The sequence below is a fragment of the Spermophilus citellus genome (genome assembly GCF_964194105.1).
Source record: "Spermophilus citellus genome assembly, chromosome: 3".
In the NCBI taxonomy this organism is placed as follows: Eukaryota; Metazoa; Chordata; class Mammalia; order Rodentia; family Sciuridae; genus Spermophilus; species Spermophilus citellus.
The window spans coordinates 171,285,739-171,310,907 of record NC_138184.1 but is presented as its reverse complement, the minus strand read 5'-3'; the positions used below and the strand labels follow the sequence as shown (position 1 = coordinate 171,310,907).

Genomic DNA, 25,169 nt, shown 5'->3' with positions numbered 1-25,169 from the left:
AATGAGAGAATGCTAATAGGTTAGGGTCTGTTCTATATTTTGAATTTACTGTATATAAATTAAACCTTGATTTAAAAAAATGGGAGAAAATTAATGGTGCTGATAAAGTGTTTTTAAGCATGGCCGCAGAAGTCTTTTTAAATTGGTTACACCTTTTGCAAATAATGTTCCCATCACTACTTTGCTTGGTAGCCTCCCTCTGCGTCCCTCACCATTGGACCAAGATAAGCCTCAGCCCAATGAAACCGATAATGAATTCTGAGTTCACAGAGTTAGAATAATCTGAATTAAAGAGGTTTTACTTTAATCTATAGAGGGCACCTTTAATCTTAAAGCTTTTCTAGAATCATGCTCTTCATCACAGAAATACAGCCTTGTCTGATGTGGCGGAGAGCCTAACTAAGGGATGAGAATCATCAGTCAGAGGTACCTATCTCCTGGGAAAAATGATGGAAACTGATGATAGCCACATCTTGCTAAAGATGGAAGAAATGAAAGTCAGTTACTCAGAGGATATTCACACAGGGCTGGGATTGAACCTCATGCATGCAGGACAAGCACTCCACCACTGAGCTACACTCCAGCCCTCAGAGGATGCTCTAGGCGCCAGCTTCTGGAGTTACTTAATCACAGTCTTCCTCAGGAGCCTCTCATCTCCTCTGTAAATCATTCACAGACAGGACTCAGACATAACATTAATTCACTTCTAGGGTAAAGCCCACATGGTGTATAATAGGTGATATCCCAATTATGTTCTGTACCTTGCTTTATATTTTGTCTTTCTTCTCTTTGTCCTCTACTGACCCCCTCTCTCTCTATTGGTCCAGTACCTAGCTGCTCTATTCATTTTCTTTTTTTATATTCAACAAATTGAGCATCTACTTTTTGTCTTTGCACTATGAAACAAGCACTATTTCTGTCTTCATGGGCCTTACTATCATAGTGGAAGAGGCTGAAATAGGTAACAAGAGAAACTGTGACGTGAGTCAGTGTAATGAGGAAAGATAACATTTAGGAGATGAACTATGGGGTGCTTGGCAGGGACCCGAAGGAGAAGCAGGTGGTTGGTCACTTTAACCATGAACACTCTAGGCAGAAAGACCTTAACGAGACAGGGGTTGGCAGAGGGAGGCTACCAAAGGCAGAAGAGGGGAAGCATGAGACCACCTGGGGCTTTTATAAGGAGTTTGAATAGTGTTCTGAGTGTGACAGAAACCACTAGATGGTTCTTAGCAGAAAGACCAACAAGCTGCTGTGTATGGAATGGACTGTAGGTGGAATCACAAAGCCCAGTCAGTCAAGAGACTTTTGTGGTAGTTTGGGCAAGAAATGATAGTGCTTGGACTTGGAGCAGGGTGGTGAGAAGAGGTTGGATGCAGGAGGTGTTTTTGAAGACAGGCTGAATTTGACCCACTGATGGATTGCATGTGGGGTACGAGGAAAGAGAGCCCAGGGATTTCTTTTATACTCATTCACTAGAAAGTGTACTGGTTTTTACACAGGCTTGTGCAAGGCACTAGAGAGGTAAAGATGAACAAGACACAATTAGTGCCTTCAAGGAAATCAGACTGTGCTACTTTGGATTTCTAGATTTATGGGGGTCAGCCAGAGTGCCTGCGGAGTAGACAGGAAGAGAAGAGACTGTTTTGTGAATAGGACTTCAGGAAAGTTTTAGTTTGTGTTTGGAGGGAGATTAATAGTTCCACTAATGCAGAGTAGGGAAGAGTATTCCAGAAAGTGGAGTCAGCAAGTACAGAGGTCCAGGGCGTTGGGGGGGGGGGGTTGATGTGGAAATGGGGAGGGGCACTTGGTAGTGATGGCAAAGGAGTCTTGGGAGGCAGGTTGTCACTAAGGAGTAAGAACTTCTCTCTGAAGACAATGGGGACACCAGGAGGCTTTCAAGCAGGAGAGTGATAAGGGTGATCCGTCCTTTTTATCTAAACAGGTAAGTTAATTTACTGTTATTGACAAGTAAATTATACTTAAATTAGAACTTACTTAATGTGTGTTGCTTCAATCAGAGCCTTGTTTTGTTTTAGATGCTTTTATCAACAAATGGAATTTCCTTTTACTTTATTGGTGTTGGCAAGCAGAAGGATAATAACTCTTAGGGTAGAGAAATACTATTAATCTTGTGGTTAATTAATATTGAATATCTACTCTGTCCCAGGCACTATATTAAGGGTTGGGAATTCGGCATAAAAGAAGAGAAGTCCTTGCTCTTACGGAGCTTACTCCAGGAGGGAGACATAGAACAAATGATATCAAATCTCATCTATCAAAAAATAAAATAAAAAAAAGGTAGCCACAGAAGTATTTATTGGGGAGCTAATCTCATTTAGGAATTCAGGGAGGTCTCACTGAGGAAATAACTTCAAGGGAGGACTAGGTTGATTATAATTTTATTATTAGCAGGAAAATCATCTCCTATTTCTTTAATAATTAGCCTTTCTTTCAAGTGGTTCTTCTATTTTGGAGCATGTCCAGATCTTGCCTGCTTTCAAAAGAGATAAAACCAAATATCTCATTTTTATATTCCCAAATTAAGCTTTTCATTATTTTAAGAAATGTATTATTATTTTTCACAACAGCTATGCAGCCTTGACTTGCCTACATTCATACCTTCACTCATTCATTTGTTCAATCTCTGTGCACAGAATATGAAGGGACTCTGAATAGGGGGTCATGGACAGATAAGATGAGGTGTGGAGTGACAGGAAATGAAGCCACAGAGAGTTTTCTTGATTGTAGGACACACACAGGACTAGTGGGTCTATTGTGCAGGTGTTGGAGAATCACTGGAAGATTTGAAGCCTGGTCTTCAAAGACATGTGTTATGTCACTGGCATGGAGGACAGAGTGAGGGACAAAGATGGGGATATGACACTGGGGCAGGAGTCACAGCTGCAGGCTGCTCTGCTGTGCAGGGGAGAGATGAGAAGAAACAGGGACAAGGCAGGAAAGATCAGTTACAGAAGGTGTGCAGAAGGAAGAACAACAGGACTAGATGTGTGAAGGTGGGGGAGGGTGAGTGAGGGGTCCCGAGTGGCTCTCAGGAGTTCAGCTTGTGTGACAGGATGTTGGTATCTATGACTGAGACTGGGAATATAGATTGGAGGACAAGCAGGTTCAGATCTCCCCAGTGAGGACATTTTGAAACCTTCGTTAACATCCTCCTTTCTATTAATCTCTTTAGTCTTTCATTAAATTCCCTCTGCATTTATTTCAGAATGTCTGTGGGCTTCACCTCACTGTTCTTTTTTTTTTTATTGGTTGTTCACAACATTACAAAGCTCTTGACAAATCATATTTCATACATTAGAATCAAGTGGGTTATGAACTCCCATTTTTACCCCAAATACAGATTGCAGAATCACATCGGTTACACATCACATTTTTACATACTGCCATATTAGTGACTGTTGTATTCTGCTACCTTACCTATCCTCTACTATCCCCCCTCCCCTCCCCTCCCATCTTCTCTCTCTACCCCATCTACTGTAATTCATTTCCCTCCATGTTTGTTATCCCATTCCCCTCATAACCTCTTATATATAATTTTGTATAACAATGAGGGTCTCCCTCCATTTCCATGTGATTTCCTTTTTTTCCTCCCTTTCCCTCCCGCCTCATGTCTCTGTTTAATGTTAAACTTTTCTTCCTGCTCTTCCTCCCTGTTCTGTTCTTAGTTGCTCTCATTATATCAAAGAAGACATTTGGTATTTGTTTTTTAGGGATTGGCTAGCTTCACTAAGCATAATCTGCTCTAGTGCCATCCATTTCCCTGCAAATTCCGTGATTTTGTCATTTTTTAGTGCTGCGTAATACTCCATGGTGTATAAATGCCACATTTTTTTTATCCATTCATCTATTGAAGGGCATCTGGGTTGATTCCACAGTCTAGCAATTGTGAATTGTGCTGCTATGAACATCGATGTGGCAGTATCCCTGTAGTGTGCACTTTTAAGGTTTTCAGGAAATAGTCCAAGAAGGGCAATAGCTGGGTCAAATGGTGGTTCCATTCCCAGCTTTCCCAGGAATCTCCATACTGCTTTCCAAATTGGCCGCACCCGTTTGCAGTCCCACCAGCAGTGTACAAGAGTACCCTTTTCCCCACATCCTCGCCAGCACTCGTTGTTGTTTGACTTCGTCATGGCTGCCAATCTTACTGGGGTGAGGTGGTATCTTAGGGTGGTTTTGATTTGCATTTCCTTGACTGCTAGAGATGGTGAGCATTTTTTCATGTACTTGTTGATTGATTGTATGTCCTCCTCTGTGAAGTGTTTGTTCATGTCCTTGGCCCATTTGTTGATTGGGTTGTTTGTTTTCTTATTGTCTAATTTTTTGAGTTCTTTGTATATTCATCCCTGGGATGCAAGGATGGTTCAATATACGGAAATCAATAAATGTTATTCACCACATTAATAGACTTAAAGATAAGAACCATATGATCATCTCGATAGATGCAGAAAAAGCATTTGACAAAGTACAGCATCCCTTTATGTTCAAAACATTAGAAAAACTAGGGATAACAGGAACTTACCTCGACATTGTAAAAGCTATCTATGCTAAGCCTCAGGCTAGCGTCATTCTGAATGGAGAAAAATTGAAGGCATTCCCTCTAAAATCTGGAACAAGACAGGGATGCCCCCTATCACCACTTCTATTCAATATAGTTCTCGAAACACTGGCCAGAGCAATTAGACAGACGAAAGAAATTAAAGGCATAAAAATAGGAAAAGAAGAACTTAAATTATCACTATTTGCAGATGACATGATTCTATACCTAGAAGACCCAAAAGGGTCTACAAAAAAACTACTAGAACTAATAAATGAATTCAGCAAAGTGGCAGGATATAAAATCAACACACATAAATCAAAGGCATTTCTGTATATCAGCGACAAAACTTCTGAAATGGAAATGAGGAAAAACACTCCATTCACAATATCCTCAAAAAAAATAAAATACTTGGGAATCAACCTAACAAAAGAGGTGAAAGACCTATACAATGAAAACTACAGAACCCTAAAGAAAGAAATAGAAGAGGATCTTAGAAGATGGAAAAATATACCTTGTTCATGGATAGGCAGAACTAACATCATCAAAATGGCGATATTACCAAAAGTTCTCTATAGGTTCAATGCAATGCCAATCAAAATCCCAATGGCATTTCTTGTAGAAATAGATAAAGCAATCATGAAATTCATATGGAAAAATAAAAGACCCAGAATAACAAAAACAATTCTAAGCAGGAAGTGTGAATCAGGTGGTATAGCGATACCAGATTTCAAACTATATTACAGAGCAATAGTAATAAAAACAGCATGGTACTGGTACCAGAACAGGCGGGTGGACCAATGGTACAGAATAGAGGACACAGAGACTAATCCACAAAGCTACAACTATCTTATATTTGATAAAGGAGCTAAAAACATGCAATGGAGAAAGGATAGCATCTTCAACAAATGGTGTTGGGAAAACTGGAAATCCATATGCAACAAAATGAAACTGAATCCCCTCCTCTCGCCATGCACAAAAGTTAACTCAAAATGGATCAAGGAGCTTGATATCAAATCAGAGACTCTCCGTCTGATAGAAGAAAAAGTTGGCTCCGATCTACAGATTGTGGGGTCGGGCTCCAAATTCCTTAATAGGACACCCATAGCACAAGAGTTAATAACAAGAATCAACAAATGGGACTTTCTTAAACTGAAAAGTTTTTTCTCAGCAAGAGAAACAATAAGAGAGGTAAATAGGGAGCCCACATCATGGGAACAAATTTTTACTCCTCACACTTCAGATAGAGCCCTAATATCCAGAGTATACAAAGAACTCACCTCACTGTTCCAAGGCTGACCTTGACCCTCATTACTTTAACCTTAGATAATTAGGGCATCATCCTGGTTCGCTGTCTTGCCACTAGCTTCCCCTCTTCAGCCCATTCTGAATCCTGAAATACATCTTCTTTTTTGACATCTCATCATGGGTTCTTTTTTTTTTAAAACTTCAGTTTTTGTCTTGATTCATGTGTTTATTCACCTTTTATGTCTTTCTTTTGCCATTAAATTATAAGTTCATTGAAGATAGAAACTGTGTTTTAAATCTTCCTTGTATTGTCAGTAGTGCCTACCCAAAATATTGCCCAGTATATCTGTGTTGATTAAATTTTGCTTTAAAACCAGTAAGAATTCACTGTAGTAGATATGACTATGAAGTCTCACAACTCAAAGCATTTTTTAAAAAATCAGGTATTGGGCTGTGTGCGTGCTTGGGTTTTAAGTTAGGTCATCCAAGTTCTTGCTAATAGCAGCCTGAGGTAGATCAGCTACTGAGTGGATTCCATCTTAAAAGCTTGTTTTGTAATATCAGTATTCATGAATACCACAGACACAGAAGAGACTTGAAATCTAGAGTTGAGGCAGTGTAGATCTAGATCTTAGCATTATTATTAACACTTGTGTGGTTTTGGGGAAATTACTTCTCTGAGACTGATAAAATATCTACCTTAGAGATCTTTCATGAAAATTAAAATTATGCACACTTTTATAAAGTTAAATGAGCATCTAACACATTTTTGGCACAAAGTAAGCACTTGTAAAAACAAATGATCATGGTAAAAACCAACTGACATTCACTGGGCATTTATTCTTCATGCCAAGTGCTCTGCATGCATCCTGTCATTTAAATTTCACAGCAAACCTATGAGGTCTTTTTATCATCATTACACAGAGGAGGAAACAGAGGCTCATAAAAGTTGAGTGGCTCGTCCAGGGATTGTCCCTTTGACCCTCTGTAGTCATTGGGTAACTTTTGTTTAAAGTTTTCATAAAAAGCAAAAGGAGAGGTGTGAGTCTGTCACTTTTTTTTCTCAATATCCTGCAGAAGATGCTATGAGCACAGCAATGGCTCTAGGGACAGATGAACAGTTGGAGATTCTGGTAGATCTGCCAGCTTGATAACCCACCTGTGCAGGAACCACGGCCAACACAGCATCCACACAAGGTACTATCATAAAGGAAAGCAGGGGCTGCTGCAAACAAGCCCTTCGGCAGGTGGAGGCCCTGGCTGTGCATGGCCTAGCTGGGGATTCTAAACTTAGGGCCCAGAGGCCGCTGTGTCCTTCATTCCAGCTGCAAGCTACTGGTTTTTGCCTCTTTCCTTTCCTGATGATGATATAGGAAAACTTTACCTCCTTCCCATGGGGTTGTGAAAGCCCCTGTATCTTCCCTGCTTTGGTAACAAAGGACAAAAGGTAACACTATCTGGAGCCGGCATCTGTGTTCAGATCACAGTTCTCAAGGTTGGGATTGGGGTCTATGGGACGGGATGAATACAGGTGGGAAGAGAGGGAAATGACAGGATCCAGGGTTGGACTACATTAGAGACTAGCTGAAGACAGAAATGGCCTGGAGCCAGGTAGGTCAAGGGCAGTGGGGGTGGGAGAAGTGGTGAGTTTGCCTGACCTTAAAAAGGAGACTTTTGGCTAGGGTCTAATAAAACCTGCCTATGAATTTTTATTTCTGCAGACAGTCCCGGGTCTTCCTAGAAAAAAAGTGACTGGCATCATTTTCTGTAGATTTTAGGACTCATATGTAGTGGCCTATTTCAAGCAGGTTTAATCTCATTTTAGCCAAAGATAAGATTGTTTATGGAGCCATTTCTTCAGCAATAAAATTGAACTGGAAAGAAATATCAGAAACTATCTGACTGTCTTTGCAGACGATAATTTATAAGGGCCTTGAATTTTTACCGATTTGTGTGTGAACATGTACCAAGACCCTAATGTATCAGCACCTCAAATGAGGGTTGCAGACAGGCAGAGCCAGCCATGGGATGGCTTGGGAAAGGTAGCTGAGTAGTAGCTGACAGGTAGTGACAATGGTAGCTGAGGGCACAGGGGTTGTGTGGATGGCCTGCCGTTGGAGAGGTCCCCTTTTGGTGTTCAATGCCTTCTCTGAAGAAGTAGGAATTGGTTCCCGGGCTGTGTGCACATTTGGAAACACACCGCCTGACTGCATGTGTGGACTCTTAGTATAGAGTCTCGACCTTTGGTGTCAGCTCCTCAGAGAAGCCCTCTTCCCACTTTATCCAAAGTGGCTTTATTTCCACCCCTGTTTTGTTTCCCTCTTTGTTTCTTTCACAGCATTGGTTATAATTTATGTGTTTACTTTTTTTTTTTTTTTTTTTGGTAAATGTGTCTCCCTTTACTAGAATATAGATTTCTATCTTCAAGGGACCACAATGTGTCTTGTTCAGTGCTGGAACTTTAGTCCCTGCCCACTGCTGTAATTTCAGCCCCTAACATGGTGGCACTTACTAAGTGTTCAATAAATGTTAACTGAATCAAGAATAAATGAATCAGAGAGTGCTTATTCTCCTTTCTTGAAAATGGAACAACAGCCAAGCTTAATAATTTAGAGAAATACGGAAAGACCTGTCCTATCTGAATATGTGTGTATATCTCAGGATATGTATCTGTATCCTTACCCATATAAGATAACCTTGATGTTATAAAAACTCTTTAGTTAAATTTTATTATAGTACTGTATTGTTAAATGCAAATAATTTAAAGATTACTATGCATGCTATAACAACAATTTATATGCATTTCTAAAATCTTAATTCTCAAGGTCGCCCCTGGACTGGCATTAACCTGGAGCTCAATGGATCTGCAGAATTTCAGCCTCCCCAACCTCATCTGGACCCACTGAGTCAATCTCCATTTTAGCAAGCTTCCCCAGGAATTCACATAGCTACTAAAGTTTGAGAAGCTAGTTGTATTTTAAAAGATTCACAATGTAGCCTTGGAAATCATTTTTGTGAACTGTAGGAGGCAGTTTAACTGAAGTTGAGGAAAGACAGAATAGCTTTGGCCAGGGAGTCAAGGGTAATGAAGTGAGTGATAGTTCCACGAAGAATGAGAAATTCTGTGTGTCACTGGCCAATTTTTGTAACGAAATTTTTTAAAAGAGAGTCTGTTGCTTCAGTTAGTGGGATTTAACTAAGCATAACTCCTGCTGTGTAACTGGCAGAGTTAAAACCATGAAGCCATTCAGAATCTCACTCAGGATGGACAGAAACCATCTCTTGACTCTCAGTTGTGACTGGAAAGAAGGTCTGGTGTTTCTTAACTTTTACAAATTATTCTACTTGGTATTTAATATTCATTTTAGAATTTTTTAAAAAGTAGGTTAGTGAATTGACTGTTGTCATAAAGAACAACTTGGAGCCTTGTCTAGAACATGTTCCTGAGATGTTTTTCAGCTGGTTCTGACACTTGGGCAAGGCCCTAGCTCTTCCTCTCATTTGCAGCAACAATCAGAAGGATTAGAAAGATGTGGTCTCTTCTGAAAAGCTGAGTTAAAAAATGAAACAAACAAAAATCTCCATTTTATAAGTTGTAGATGTGATTTGTGATAGAAAAAGTAAGAGATATGATCTCTCAAGCTTGAGTTATCAATTAAATAAGCATTTAGTGCTTAAAAATGCCAGTGTGGGCTTGCTGCAGGGGACCAAAGACAGATAGTACCAGATTCCTGCCTTCAAGGGGATTGGGTATCTTTCCTTTATCCATGACAAATCTCTTCCTGACCTGGTGAAAAAAAACCAGGAATTCCCTCTCTTTAATCAACTTACTTTTCCAGGGCCCTAGATCAATAGGAGGACCAATAGCATTGAAAAAGTCTTCTTGTTTCTCATCTGGAAAATTAAACCTCCTTCCCAAGATGTCCTTAGTCACTGATCCTCATCAGTGTGGATAATCTTTCCTTCACTTTGAGCAGGTGGTTGTTATTCTGTGGGCCTCCAGAGCAGAAAGAAAAACTATTTTCAACTCTGGTCTTCTGTTGAATGTGCCTGGCACTTTGGTGCTAAACAGGCAATAAATCATAATAAATGGAAGCCTGTGGCATGATCTGACTGAGTCGTTTAAACAATCACTTTGTGTTGACAAAGGGTAAGGTGATTATGCCAGAGGAATTTAAAGGTGCTGCAAACAAATGAACTGGAGAAATTGCTTGAAAAATGGGGCGGGTTCTTCCAGGGCAATAGACTTCCTTCCTTCAGCCTCAGTCTTGAGGTCTGTCGGCCCCAGCCCATGAGTAATTAAGCAGCTGCTAATTCTTCTGCCTTACCCTCAGCGGTGGGGCCAGACCGCATAGCTGCCACCTGAAACCCGCCTTCTAAGTATGTGGTTTTGAGAGATGAACCCCATAGCGACCTGCTAATAGCATTCTGCAGGTTGAGAGATTAATCCTCACATTAATGTGTGGGTAGAGTCATTCAGAGGGCAGCTTCTAGCACGCATGCAACTGTTCTCATACAGCCGCTAGACTTGAACAGGAAAGTCATTATCAGCAATAATAATTCGAGCAAATGGACTGCTCTTGCCAGAGCAGTGTAGAAACATCTTGTGGTACCCCTCTGGTGCTTGTGGATGGGGACTATTTTTATATGTATTTTCCAAAGGAAAGTGCTGAGAGGATAAGGACGTCCTTTGGATCACCTTGTACTACTTAAGCAGGCGTTTAAGGCATATCTGCTTAGAGCAGGAAATGAGAGGAGTCTGAGGCCAGAGGAAGGTCGAGCGCCCCTGGTGGCTTTCAGCCATATCACAGCCTCTCGCTCTCCAGCCCCCCCCCTCCAGCCCCCCCCCAGCCCCCCCAGCCTCCCCCCCCCCCCCGCCCCCATCACGTTTTCCTGGTTTAGCAAGGTCAGTCCACAGGGGTTCAAAGGGTGGCTCCTCGCCAGGCATGGTGGTGTATGCCTGTAATCCCAGCGGCTGGGGAGGCTGAGGCAGGAGGATCGCGAGTTCAAAGCCAGCCTCAGCAAAAGTGAGGTGGTAAGTAATTCAGTGATTCCCTCTCTCTAAATAAAATACAAAATTTACAAACCCTGTGAGGCTCCTTCCCAGACCACACACCTGCACCTGAAGCCTATTGAAAAGGAAGGCCTAAGCAGGGGTCTGTTCCCTTTACCACACGCTATTTTCAAAGGTCTATGGAGGATTTCATTAGAATGGACACTCAAAGTATCTGTGAGTATAGCAGACAGGGGCCCTGAATTGCTTCTTCTGATCTCAGACAGTAATTTGCTTTCTTTCTTCCCCTGTTAGGGCTGGGAATGTGGCTCAGTGGTTGAGTGTCCCTGAGTTCAATCCTTGGTATCCAAAAAAAAAAAAAAAAAAAAAAAGAAGAAGAAGAAGAAGAAAGAAAAAGGTGGCTCTAGATGTGGGAATAAGAGGATCCTTCTCAGCCTGTACTGGTAGTAGACGCAGAGCTGTGGGTCTCAGCCCTGGTGCATTGGGGAATCCCTTAGAGCTACACTAGGACCCATTCACCCATCCAGTGGAGCCCTTGTCCCTACTTTATAGAGCATGGCAGGCCATTCCCATGTGCAGGCAGGGTGAAGGCCACAGCACTTAATAACAGGTAATAGGAGTCAATCATCCTTCTCACCTGAGAAGTCTAAATGCTCTTTAGGCTTACTTTTCCATTATTCTCTGCTTCATGATTAGACTCAGGAATGACTGGTGACTTGCAGAGAATGAGACTCCACTGCTGATAGGTGGATTTGGGAAGTGTCAGTCCTCTGAGAGGTCTTTTAGTAACCTGTCCACCCAAGGCTACTAGACAGTTCTCAAGGAGCCTCAGTCAGTGTATGCCTGTTGCTGCCATTGTACACAAGGTGGGGGACGGACAGCTTCTGGGCGAAAGATGATTGTCCTCCTGTGCAGCATTTCATGATGCTCTGTTAGCCACTTTTTGAATGATCAGGTGGTGTTGGTGGGGGAAAATAGAAATGTAACTTGACTCCTATTTTAGTATCATAGTCCACATCTGCTTCTCATTTGAAGCTGTGTGCCTCCTTGTGAGCCACCGTGAAAAGAAAAATCCACCCAGGGACGCTAGATCGGCGCAGGACATTGTCTCAGGGCAGGAGAATGGTGAAAGCTTCTTCTGCTGAAGCAGAAGGATTCCCTGGGGGAGGATGACTTAGATCACACAACATAGGAAGGATGCTTTCAAGATAGATGGCATTAACTAAGAGACTTAATAGGAAATTCTTGAGGCTGGGAGCTTTGTAGTCTCCAGTCAGCTTGCTAATTAAGGCTCTTAACTGCCTAGGAAGTCAGCACTGCAAATGGCGAATGGCGGAGGTCAGAACCTACCATGGCTTGCTTTCCCTCTGAGTAGTTCATTTAAGGGGTCTTATTTAAATAAGCTTTCCTGCTCCCCCCCCTACTCCAAAACCCACAAAATCCTAACCTACAAGTGAGGTTGCTATCTGGGGGAAGAGGAGGAGGGAATGGAGCCGCTGTGAGGTGCCTTCCCAGACCACACACCTGCAACTGAAGCCTATTGAAAAGGAAGGCCTAAGCAGGGGTCTGTTCCCTTTACCACACAGCTATTTTCAAAGGTCTAAGGATAATTTCATTAGAATGGACACTCAAAGTATCTGTGAGCATAGAAGACAGGGGCCCTGAATTGCTTCTTCTGATCTCAGACAGTAATTTGCTTTCTTTCTTCCCCTGTTAGTATAAGAAGGTCTTTGAAGTGTTTGGCTGTTGACCCCAAAGAACCGGAATCATAAAGCCTTTGTACTAGTTCCCAGTGATGGAAGAGAATGTTCTTTGGCTATCCTTACATATTCAATCAATTACCCACAGAGAAACAATGTGGTAGCTTTAAAATGCTGAAATGGCAGCTCTTTTCAATTCTGGCAAACATTACAGGCCTGAGCCAATGGGGGTTGGTTACTGCTTGTAGGACAGTAGTCTCTGTAATGGCTTAGAATGTGGTTGAATTTGGGGGCATTTCTGGGGAGTTACAGGCTGATCAGGAAGGTGTGGAATTCCTGGGTTGTTGTCATACAGGGTTTAAAATTTGGGCTGTGGAGTCAAATTGTACAGATGCCTGTCCTGATCACGTTCCCTAATGGAGCAGGTCACCCAAAACTCCCTAAGTGATGGTTTTCTTCTTAGTAAAATGGAAGTGATTATAGTGCCCACCTCTATGAGTTGTGAGGTATAAATGAGCCCAATAACTTAAGGCATCAATTAGATCGAGTATCTGGCACATAGTCAACAAAATAAAATGGAAAATGAAATAAGTGCTATTGTTATTGGTTGACCAAAAAAGACCCAGTTCCCTGGAGGCCTTCTGAAGGCCTCGGACTGAGTGAAATTGCCTGAAGTCCAGAAGAGTCAGCTTTAGCCAGATCAGAATTAACAGAACTGAGGGTATCTGGAGATGCCAAATGCAGCCATCTGACACAAATGCCAGATCCCCAAGACTCAGGGATTTACCAATACATCAATATATTTAATGTGCTGGGATGTACCGACATCCTTTAAGCAAGCTGAATAAATCTTGTCAACCAGGCTAACAGGGCACAATGCTGTGGAAAGAGCATCATCTCTGGGAGGTCAGAAGATGGGTTTAAGTATATTGTCTATTGCTTGCTTAAGGTATGAGACTTTGGGAAAACCACTTAATCTCTCTGGGACTCAATTTTTGTAACTGTTAATGTTTACTACAGCCCTTGCCTTCAAAAAGTTCTCTTTTAAGAAATACTTAGAAGCATTATACAAATGTAGAGTTAGATGTTATTTTTATTACCTATATCACTTGACAAGAAAATTCTTAACTCAGAAATATTATTTTGGGAGCTACATTTTAATAACTGAAATGAATATCAAAGGCTTTTGATTACATCCCAGGTGAACTAAGTGGTCCTATTGTGTCTGTGTGGCAGGTGGAGTGTGGGGTGGGAAAACTCTACGAGGTAAATTTGTTCTTTGGAGTTTCACATCAGCTTTAAAGGTCAATAAAAAGTTTCACCGGGAACTTAGAGATGAATTTTTAGAAGTTCAGCTGCTCTCTTGACCTCTGGGGGTGTAAAAGATTGGTCAGAATCTGCATTTATATCCACTTGAAATAACTGACAAAGCTGGATTCTGGATTCAGAGTGTCCCAGAGGATGGCCTGTCAGTGTCTTCCTCTTTTTAGCATTTAAGCTTGAATGAATCAAGCAAGTCAAAGGAATTTTAACGGCTGCATGGCCAATATCTTCACGGTCAGCTTTTCACATTGTTGTCTGCTTAGTAATGAGTGCAGACCTATCAGCCTTGCTCTTTATTTTTGGCAATGTCTTTCCCTAGGACACAGGAATCCACTCTGTGCCGAGAGGAAATATTTATAAATCTTAAGAGGTTTAAATTTAAGTCTCAAAACCTTAAAAACTGAGACTGAATGCATTTTTGATATAATTATTATAGTTTTACTAAGTTTAATTTCTTTTTCCAAACCCTAACTAAAAGCAAATGCAAAAGGAATAGCGACGATGAATGGATCAGGCCAATTACTTGGGTATAAATCTTATCTGTTTTCAAGTTCAAGCTCATTCTCTTTATTCTTTCATCTTCCCAGGGTAGCTTGATTAAAGGTAAGTGGAAAAAAGGGGTAATTTTTGTCAGAACTTGTACTTCTATTATGAAGAGGACATCTTTATTCCATTATTTTATGAGAAACATTCATTAAAATAATGTGATTTCTCTTCCCGAAATTTACAGCACTATTAATGTTCCCTTTACAGGATCCAGAGTTCCAAGGGCATTCTTTCTCTTTGTAAGTTGGTCATCAATTATTTCTAAGTGGAAATATTGCTGCTTTAAGTGGGTATAGTCTGTGTGCGTGTGTGCTCGCGCACGTTCACAAGCAGATGTGTGTGCAGGACTAGAGAAAAGGCCTTCTCTTCCTCGGACATCCTCATGAAGAAGACAGGTCCATTGCTGTCACTGCATTCCAAGAACAGAATGACAGAGGTGGGAGAACCACCCCCAATGTTATTAACATATTCTCAGACTCCAGGGTTTCCTTTTGCTGAGCACTAGGGAACCATTTTCAGTCTTAATGCAGTAAATGTATAGCTTTTCATCACAGCAGTATGGAAGACTGGATGGCACGGCAGTAGGTGAGGAAATCTCTAATTCTTTTTCTCACTTGACAAATATTTTGGGTGGTGACTATGATATGGGGGACCTTGGGCTACAGTGGTAAATAAGGCAAGGTCAGTGCCATTATAGAGCTAACATACTTTGTGTATGGAGAGCGGTTGACACACAGGGACTCCCATTGAGAGATAATCATGAATCAATGGCAAAGTCAAGGTGACCATTCAAAAGACCTTGGTGTCATCTTTTGCTAAAAGTAGGAACAAAGGCCAGATGTGAATGGAAATTTAGGACTCAAGAGATTTCACCTGGAAAGTCTCTTTCAAATGCTGAAGGGTAGATCTAAATCGAGAGACCTAGGCACACAGGACAGCAACGACTGTATGCTCTTGGGTTGGTGTTCCCTCTTTAATTTCTTCATTTTTTCATCTCTCCATTCAATCAAACACTGAGGGGTCTATTCATATCCTCAATGCAGAGCAATGTGCAAGCCATTGGGAATATGGAAATGAATTTGGAATCTTCTCTTTTTGACCTGGTAGAGCTCATATTCTAGGGAAGGGAGAAGGGCAAAGAAAATAAATATGATGCAAATCGTTATGGAGTTGTATAGTGAGTGATATAAAGATACAGAAAAGCTCTTTAGCAATGTACCTTTGAGTGAATGTATTTGAATAGTGTGGTGTTTTCATGAGCCTTCTCAGTTCCAGTCAACAATTTTATGGTTATATGTGTACGTGTGATATGCCCTCTTTGCCTTCATCTGCTACCTGAACACTCATCCAAGTCAGAGTCAAACTCCAATATCATTTAAACTATGTGCAGTTCTCTTAGCAAAGAGCATAGAAGCAAATAAAAGAACCTTAATTTTAAAATGAATAAGCATATGATGAATTAGAAATGATTTGACTGCTCAAGGTCACTCGCCCTTCCTGCTCTATCATTGCTTGGACCAACTTCCTTTAAGGTACAGACCAGTTTGAGGTTTGTTCTTGAAAGGAGCTGTAGCAGTGCCACAAGCTGATTTCTTCGAACTTTCCGTATGCAACAGTGTGAGGGAAATACTCAGCTGTTTCCTTGGAGCTGCATAATTGGCTCACCTCTGGCCACTGCATTTTGTTTTGTTTCTTCTTTTCTTTTCTGGCTCAACACCTTCCCTAGCTGGAAACTAGAGCTGGATCAAAGTTCAGTTTTTCTATAATTGACGTACTCTGGCTTAACTCTTAAAACAAGCTGCCTTTTCCTGTAATGGAAAATATTTTGTGACTATGGCAACATGCTGATTAACCACCAAGGTCTGGGCATGCTCTTTTGGGGGTGAGCCACAGACCTCCTGTATTTCCTATTATGCTTTCTTTTCAGGCAAACCTCTACTGTTATATTCGCCTTCCTATCAATGCCAAGGTCAAGAACCTGATGGCCTCTGGTGTTCCAGACCTGGCAGCCTTGAATCTACAGAACCTGAATGATGAACACACAGTTGAGAAACTGAGCAACTAGGAACTTCATATCAACAGAAGGCATCTCATATTCTCTGGGACCTAAAAGGACCAGGAATAGTAATGAGCCTAGTATCAGGCCCAAGGAAGAGGCTGCTGAGATCACCTGGGGCACTGTAGGTGAGGCTGCTGACTTTCTACTTTGAATTGCTTTTAACATGAGCTAAAGATTGTGATCACAACACAGAATTACCTAATAGCTTTACTTTACTTGAGGCTAAATATCTGCAGCTAAATATCTGCACAGAGCAGATGACAAACTGAGCTGTGGCCAAGTATGGGGTCACATCAGGAGCTCTGTGGCTGTTGGTTTTAAACAACTTCCCCACCAAGTAATTTATGATAGCAGTAAAAAGAATATAGTTAGCTATGGACCAACAGAATAACAGCTATTGCCACCTTATTTGCAGAACAGGAAAGAACTAAATCAAAAGCTGTAATTAAAAAAGATAATGACTTTTAAATTAGTTTTTATTAATAGAATTAAGCCATATTAAGTTTTGAGATGGTATCATAAATATGCTAATAAAAATGCTCTTCCTTAATGAAAACATATGTGGAGTAAATAATTTAAAAGTCACATATTACATGTTGGTTTATGATATTCAATATATTAATTGACAATATAAAGTAGCTTAAGGACATTTTGCATCACTAGGTAACTAGGCAATTGTTTAAAGATCTATATAATATACAGGAGAAACTTACATCAACAGGATGGGAAGGTTTTGATATTGACCAGTCAGAGAATAGGCACTTTTTACAGAGGGCCACAGGCTCTGTAATGTGTCCTGTGTGTATTGGGAACAACATGGGGCAGGATGATTAAATTATCCACATATAATAGATTCTGTTGGGGATAATATTAAAATGGGAGGGACAGTGTAATCTTCTTTCCTAGCTCCACTGTCTGGGGAAGCTCAGGCATGGAACTGCCCAGGGAGGAGAAAATGAACAGGACTGTATCCCGGTCAGCCAGTCTGGAATTGCACCAGTCTATATTCTGCAGAGCAGCATGTTGCCTTTCTGAGGGCTGCTGCATCTTCTTGGATTTTCTGGTGATGACCTTGTCATTTGCCTCATGCCTGCTGCCATCTTGACTCCTTCATCTCTTTCCTCCTCTAGTCACTCACTCAGGGACTAACCCTGAAGGTTGTTCCCTCCATTTCCCCTGAATCAGGTAACTGGCAGTGCCTTGTGTCTCTGCCTGCCTTTCCACTCCCACCCAGTGGAAGCCCTTGTTTCTGCCCCCTTGCAGCCATGCAGTGGTTGAGATGGTCGTCATTGCTACCTCCATGCCCAGATGCTCCTCTCTCATCTGGCTGTTGTGATTGCTTCCAACCTCTGCCTTGATGATATGGCCCAGGCCCAATTGAACCCCACCCACTGTTTCTCTGGCAGACATCTTACCTTCAAGTCAAATTATTTCTCTTGCCTTAACCCCCAAACCCTCACTTGACTGGATTGCTGCATCCCTCTCTGCCTCCTGAAACTCTGTCTGTTGTTCATAGCTCCAATCCTCGACATTCCTGAAATCTTTCTTGGTAAGCTTGCACTGAGACCAAATTTGCACATGCCTTCTGAGCACAAGTTGCCGATATCTAGGATCGGCTTGGTCTTGTTTACTAGATAACAGCTGTGGCTTGCTCGTCTTTCTTTTCACTCTGCCAAGGTGCGTGCCTTGTACCCAAATGTTGTTGACTAGAGAAAAGAATTGCTTCAAGAGAGAACTTCACCCAGGTGCAATGAAGCAGGTAACCAAAGGGATATTATAAGGTCCTCACTGAGTATCTTCTATAGGCAGGGCATATTAGGTTGGGGGTAAAGTCCCTGTGCACATACTCAGTATTTTCATACATGCCCGACTCTACTATGATGATCAGGATGAGACTTGTCAGCTGGAGTCACTCTCTTACCTTCTTCCTTATTCTCAGTTTTCATTAAAAATATTTTTTACTAAAGTGATTTATTAGAGACTTGTATTAGTATATTTATAATATATAAAGTAATATATATTAATATATTATTATATTAATAATTTGGGTAATATATAAAAGTGTATTATCTTCTAGTATTTTTCACCACCCAGAAGGAAAAAAAAGACTATTAAAAACTTAATTTCCTCCAGTTTTTTCTTCTTATAATATTTATCCTTTCTAACCTCATATTTATGTAAACTGGGTTTTTACTTCCTATTGTTTTTGAGTGCTGTGAGTGGTTTGTCCCAGGGTGTCCATTCGATTGTGGATGAAACAGAAACATAAATAGTTGTATTGATTTCTGATCTTGGCTCTAAGGCATTCTAGGGGAGTCTCCAATACTCCTTATATTCATAAGGAAAGCTGGGGAATTAAAAAAAAAAGACTTCAAATTTAATTTAAATGTATTCTTTCCTCTCACCTTCAGACTTTTGTGCTGCCTTTATTTAAAGGACAGGACATGATAAAAAGAGAAGGAGTCTCATAATTACCACTGCCATTACTAGTGTGATCAATAAAGTGCTTCCTCTGGAAACGGTCCTTGCAAATTGAAAACAAGTGCACAGATGAGGGGTGAGAGGAGCTTAATTCTTCCTTGGCTCAGGATATGGAGGGCTGAGGCCCATGAATGAAGATTTTTTTTCCTTCTAGATATTTCACTTAGTGCTCATGCCTGGGCTGACTTCAGCTGCACTGCTCAGCTGCCCATCTTGACCACATTCCTCTCTGAGCTGTTCTTCTATCATAAATCATGGCCAAGGGCTCTGTATTTCCTCCTGTAATCTGCTCTGCCTATAACAAATAGTCACAGACAGAATTGCAATTCCATGATGTTTTAGTGGCTATGGTAGAGCACATGACAACTTTTAACCTTTCTCTACCCCGGGAGTGGATGTAGGTGGGGGGAGGATCTATTTGAACTTAATAAACAAAACCCATCATATCCAAGCATAAGACTTGCCAGTCTGCCAGATGATGTCCTCTAACAATACACCTGGCAGAGCAAAAAAAAATTAATGCAATGCTTCTTTTAAGATAGTACAAGGAGGTCTCAATGTTTTCCTATTTAGTTCAGAAGGGGAAGATGAGAACTCCAAGTATTCAGGGTCTCATTGAACACTGATGTACTTTAGAATTTATATCTGTAATTTTCCACACATTTGTGCTCTTGGCAATGACAATGCTCACTCTATGATCTTATGGTCCCTTGGCCTATGAAGTATGTCACTATTTCTCTTTTCAAATACCATTTACTACATTGGGACTGATAATGAAAGCTGTATGATACTTATGTAAAAGGTCCATAAATCTTTCAAAACAGAGGGGATTCATCAGGTAGAAGATGTCCAAATCCTCTATTTTTCTCCACTAAAGAAAATTTCCTCAACTCCCTTTGCTAGCTATTACATATTTATTAAGTGCTACAGCTGTGTTCGTATAACACATTTTCATCTTCAATTTTTGCCCTCAAATAGTTATTACCCTTAGCTATAAACACTAGGGCTCGGAACCTTAGGGCTCTCACTTAAATTGCCTGATGTGTTTTAGACCAATGTTACTGATCATCAATGTGACTCATTTTGTCCACACCATAGGATCTTCAAATTAAGTCAATATTACTAAAAAGAGAGGATGTCTGTTTAAGTGCAAGTTAATATGAATGCATACCTTCAGCTCAGTCAAGGTGCTTTGGAGAGACAAGACACAGCTGGGGGATGTCTGCTCTAGATAGCAACCACACAACAGTGGAAGATTCCCAAAGGCAAATACAGTGCAGCCAGGAATATTGTTGAATGATTAGAAGGAGGCAGTTGGTTCTTCATCAGATTTATAGGTTAGGGTGGTCAGAAATTCGTATTGTGTTATTTCTTAGCTTCGAGGAGGAGATCATCCTCCCATGGGTCTGATCTGTTTTAATCTGATTTAAAGGATTCTCAGAGACCTGCCTCATCCAGTTCTCACTCTGCCTGAAAATAAGGCCTTAATGCAACAGCACAGGTTTACAGGCTCAGGCACCGTTACTAGGGTGATAGCTTAGTTAACATGGGCTTTTCTGCATTCCCAAATTGGAGCACTTTCACATCAAGTTAACAGGAACAGACCACAAAACTCTGCTTGTCCCAGCAATTTCTCTGAACCAGAAGCCAGCAGTCTCCTGGCAAAGGTGAATTCGCACCTGAACATCAGCCTGCTTTGATTCTGCAGATAAGTCACTGTTGAGTGTGCCATAGGTCAGTTCTGCTATTGGCAAATGAAGGCTGCCTGGCATTTATTCTCAGAGAAATGTCTGGAAAGCTCTTATGGCCCATAACACTTCAGAAGAAAGCCATAGTAATGTCAGAAGTGTCATGGGCTTAGGTTTCCTTTTGACTAATTGCCCTTCCCCTAAGAAATAAAACACACAGATGCAGGCAAGTTCTGAGCTACTGGAGAAGGCCCATGATTTTTTTTTAAACTGTCAAAGAAGTGTGTTAGGAGATTGTACATAGCCCTCTGTCTGAGAAATATTGTTAGTGCTGTTTAAAAACAAACTCAAGAAAATGGCAGGGACAATAAAAATAAAGTAAACTGTATATATACATAAATATGACACAGTGGTTGCTCCCCTTTGTCTTTCCCAGCTTTGAAGACAGCCCTCTTGGGTCAGTGCCGGAGGGTGAACCTGTTGGATGTCCATCTCACATGCTGTAAGTAAAGCTCAGGAGCCTCCCAGAAGGGAGGCCATGGCTTAGCTACTGTGCTAGGTGTGTGGAGAAGCCTGACATTTTGGCCCTGTGCTTACTCTCAATTCTCGGCACTTTTTATTGGAGCACACAGCCTCTGCCAGAGCTCCCAAAGGCTTGGCTATTAGAAAAGATACTTCAATAAAGAATTTACTCCATCGCTCAAGAGTAACTCCCACATAACAACCAGGACTTGATTGACTCCCTGACCTCACCCATCCTGTGAGAATGTGCCTGCTCTCTAACCTGTTTTGCCTTCCACAGTTATTAAGGAATGGATAAAAAAACAGGTGGGAAGATATATAGCCACAAGAGCATATTTATTTGGTTGAATTTTTTATATAGTGACATTAGAAAAATTAAAAATAGTTTGATAGAAGATTGGCTACATGATAAATACATTCAACATAATGTGAAGTTGCCATTAAAACTGACATGTAGAAGGCTATATAATATAGAAGATGAGTCTAAACATATTGTCAAATGAAAGAAATGGGTTTCAAAACAAATGTTTACATGGTAGAAAGAGAGTTCTTCTTGATTATTTCTACTTTTGAGACATTCTGTGATTAATGTATAGCATTTTAAAAGTTATTTTAAAAGCCTGTTATGATATCATTTGAGAACTAATACAACTGCAGAATGACAGAAGGGACATTTTCAAAATTTATATGTAAAAAATGTTTTAAAAATTTCTCTCCTGGGAGTTTCAGAATATTAGCTTTTCTTTTCTTTTTAATGGAGAAAGAGGAGAAAGGGGAGAGAGAAGAGAAAGAACCAAAATGTTTGGTTTTCAAATAGCTCCATCAGAGCAGTGGATAAAGAGACTCTGAACAGAAGGGGCCCCAGGACCATGGCATCCTCCATGGAAGGGTGCAGGCAACTGGGGGTGTGCAGGGGCCTTCTCTGCCTTGCTTCTGGCTCTAGTCTGACAGTCTCCAAGCAGGTGAGGACAGACCACTATGTTTCTTCCACCAGAATATGTGTATATTCGTAGGTCAAAAAGTGAGGCCAAGGTCTGTAAACATCTTTTCTCACCAGAGTAGTCTATCAACCAGGAATTCAAGAAAATAGAAATGCATTCTTGTATTTTCTCCTCTGAAATCTCTGGCAGAAGTTTGTGGCTCTTTCCTTATTTCAAAGTGCCTATTTTCTGAGGTGGGTGGATTGAGAAAAGACCAAATGGGGGAGAAAGATGATGAAAGGCTGAGAACACACTTCAGCTGAAAACTGTTTACCCTTTGCTGGGCTAGAGAGGTGCGGACAATCAAGGGGGTTGTGCCACACTCGGTTCTGCAGTCCAAACTGGACTCGTAGCTTGCTGGGAGGCACTGAAGGCTTAGTTCCAGCTTTTTGATTTTTTTTCAAGCATGCTCACACTCCCATGAGATCAACCTCAGAATCAGCTGCAGCCAGCCCCACTTTCTTTGAGGAACTGAGTTTATTTTTTACCTGCTTTTCGTAAGTGGAGGAAAACAGTGCTACCAGTTACATACGGAAGTTCTTAGAATGAAATGACTTTATGTGTCATATAAAAAAGTGGAGCAGTTTAGTGTAGCTGTTAAGCAACAGATGCTGCAGATAAAGGGATTTCATTTTTATACCAGCAGGCTGAAGACTGGAGAGGTGGGAATTCTTTCTTTCAAACCCTCCTACCCCGCTCACCTAATTGAATTGGAGTTCTCCTTCATTTGGGGTTGTGTATGTACTGTGTTCTGATGCCACAACTATTTTTTTAAGCCCGTTCACAGGACAGATAAACAGTCAGAATGCCTTCATCTCTACGGCACACTTTGCACTACTTAATAACCTGGTGATGTGTTTACATTCACATTCCCACCCCTGCGGTGAAGGCTTCCAGGTTGGCCACCCAGGCTCCCAATGAAGACAGATGGGAACACTTTTCCCTTGTCTATGAGCTTCTCAGTAGGAATCAGGATTGTGTTCTGTTAGCATTTGTCTATTTTGCAGGCTCCTACTTAGAGCCCTGGCAGGACAATTGATACTCCTCTTCCCACTGAACCTGAGCTGCTGCCTCAAAGAAGTCTTTGTGAGAAGAGGTGTGTATTAAGGAACAAGGACAAGCAAACCACTGGAACTTCAGATTCAGTGACCCCTTCTCTACACAGGTGGTCCTACTTCCTTGCTGCTCCTGGCAGAGTCCTCATTCTAAAATCAATCACAACAAAGAACCAAAACAACAGTAGAAACAGAAGCTCAACAAAACCTGGGAACCAGAGTAAAGTGATAATGACCCCCATCCTACATCATCTGCCGTTCTCCTACCGATGGCTCCTTTAAGAACATCACCTCTCATCCAGTTGTCCCAAGGGCTTCCAAACATCAGCACAATTTTCAAAATAAAGCTTGCAAGGTAGGAAATCATCTGTGCATTAACCTCTGCTAACATCTCAGAGCCACTGTAGCAGTGCTTTTGTGTGTGTGATAAAAGGCATGTGACAAATTTGACCATCTTACCCCTTTGTAAGCATGTGGTACAGCGGTGTTCTGTGCAGCAGATCTCTATGACTTTTTCATCTTGCAAAATGGAAACGCTAATCCATTGAACAACTCCTCTTTCTCCTCACCCCTACCTCCTGGCAACCACATTATACTTTCTAAGAGTGTGATTACCTTAGATGCCTCATGGAAGTGAAATCATGCAAGATTTGTCTTTTTGTAATTAGCTCTTTTCATTTGGCACAATGTCTTCAAGGTTCCACAAGGCTGTAGTGCAGGACAGGATTTCCTTATGGCTAGATAATGTTTGGTGGTAGGAATGTGCCACATTTTCTTAATCTGTTTATCCACTGATGGACATTGAGGTTGTTCCCTTGGCTACTGTGAATAAAACTGCAGCGAATGCAGGTATGCAGCTATGGCTTTTGAGATCCTATTTTCAAGTATTTTGGATATAAGCCCAGAAGTAGGATTGCGATATTGCATGGTAACTCTATTTGAAAATTTTTGAGGACCCTTGATATTGTTTCTATAGGGTACCGTTTATAATTGTTACAGGAGTTACTTGTTACTTTTTTTGTTTTGCTTTGATGGTGGTCATCTACATTGTGGTTTTAATTATTTTCCTAATGATTAATGTTGCTGAACATCTTTTCTTATGCTTCTTAGCCATCTGTGTCTTTGTATTTTTGAACAATCACAGCACAAGGGGGTTTTCTAGCTAGAACTTTAAGTTGCCCTGGGGCTTTGTATGCAGAAACACTAGCACATTGTTTCACTGTATTTGACCACTGAGAGGCAATCAACTTTTCACGTTGAAGTCTTTTCTTTTTTCTTTTTTTGGCCTGTTTTCACTTTGAAAACAGGCTAAAGGTATTGATCATTTAATAAGCTATTGATGGCTATAATAGGAAAAGTCAACTGAACACACGGATTTTCCTTACTTTTATAATTGTTTTCCCTCCTGGCATTTTATATGAGAAAAGAACATTTTGAATATCAAAAGAGACATTAATAATTCTTGCCATTTGCTTTATCTATGCTAGTGAGAAACATAGTATGTGACAAACCCAGATCAAGTTCGGAAGGTATTATGTTAACTTGGGAAGATTTTTCACCAGAAAAACCTAGTGTAGGAGGCTGAGAGTAAGATGCTTGGTGATTGATTTCCCACAGACATGCCAAGTTGAAGAGCTATTCATGCACCAAATGACTTCCACAAGAGCTAAGGAAATCCGGTGAGAGACCAGAGTGCCTGCTTTTAGCATAACAAAACAAAAATACACACTGAAGAAGGCAGAAAGGTAAGAGTTGCCTATATCACCCCGACCCCAACCAGCTCAATGTGGAGAGAGGTGCCTCCTGCTTGCCAGTGGGGAGAATTAAGTTCAGGCCTTTGACTTGAAACCTGGTACCAGGCCAGCCACAGTTAAATCCAGTGCTGGGCCATGTCTGACGACTGCAAGGCCAATACCCAAGGGCTCAGCCTCTGGAACTACACTAGACAGGCAACTGACTGCCCCCAGTATCCCTCCCACCTCAGGTGCAGAGCAA

The 25,169-nt window shown here is 41.1% G+C and overlaps 1 protein-coding gene and 1 long non-coding RNA gene across 4 annotated transcripts in view; one reads left to right on the top strand and one right to left on the bottom strand.

Annotated features, from left to right (window-relative positions):
* Window positions 1-25,169, bottom strand: part of MAGI2 (membrane associated guanylate kinase, WW and PDZ domain containing 2) — a 1,381,189-nt gene that overhangs the window by 12,277 nt on the left and 1,343,743 nt on the right. The window lies entirely within an intron of this gene.
* Window positions 1,370-24,963, top strand: LOC308646029. Its single transcript, XR_014021300.1, has 5 exons — window positions 1,370-1,945; window positions 16,317-16,573; window positions 21,054-21,119; window positions 23,127-23,529; window positions 24,792-24,963. It is a non-coding gene; the product is annotated as an uncharacterized lncRNA (long non-coding RNA).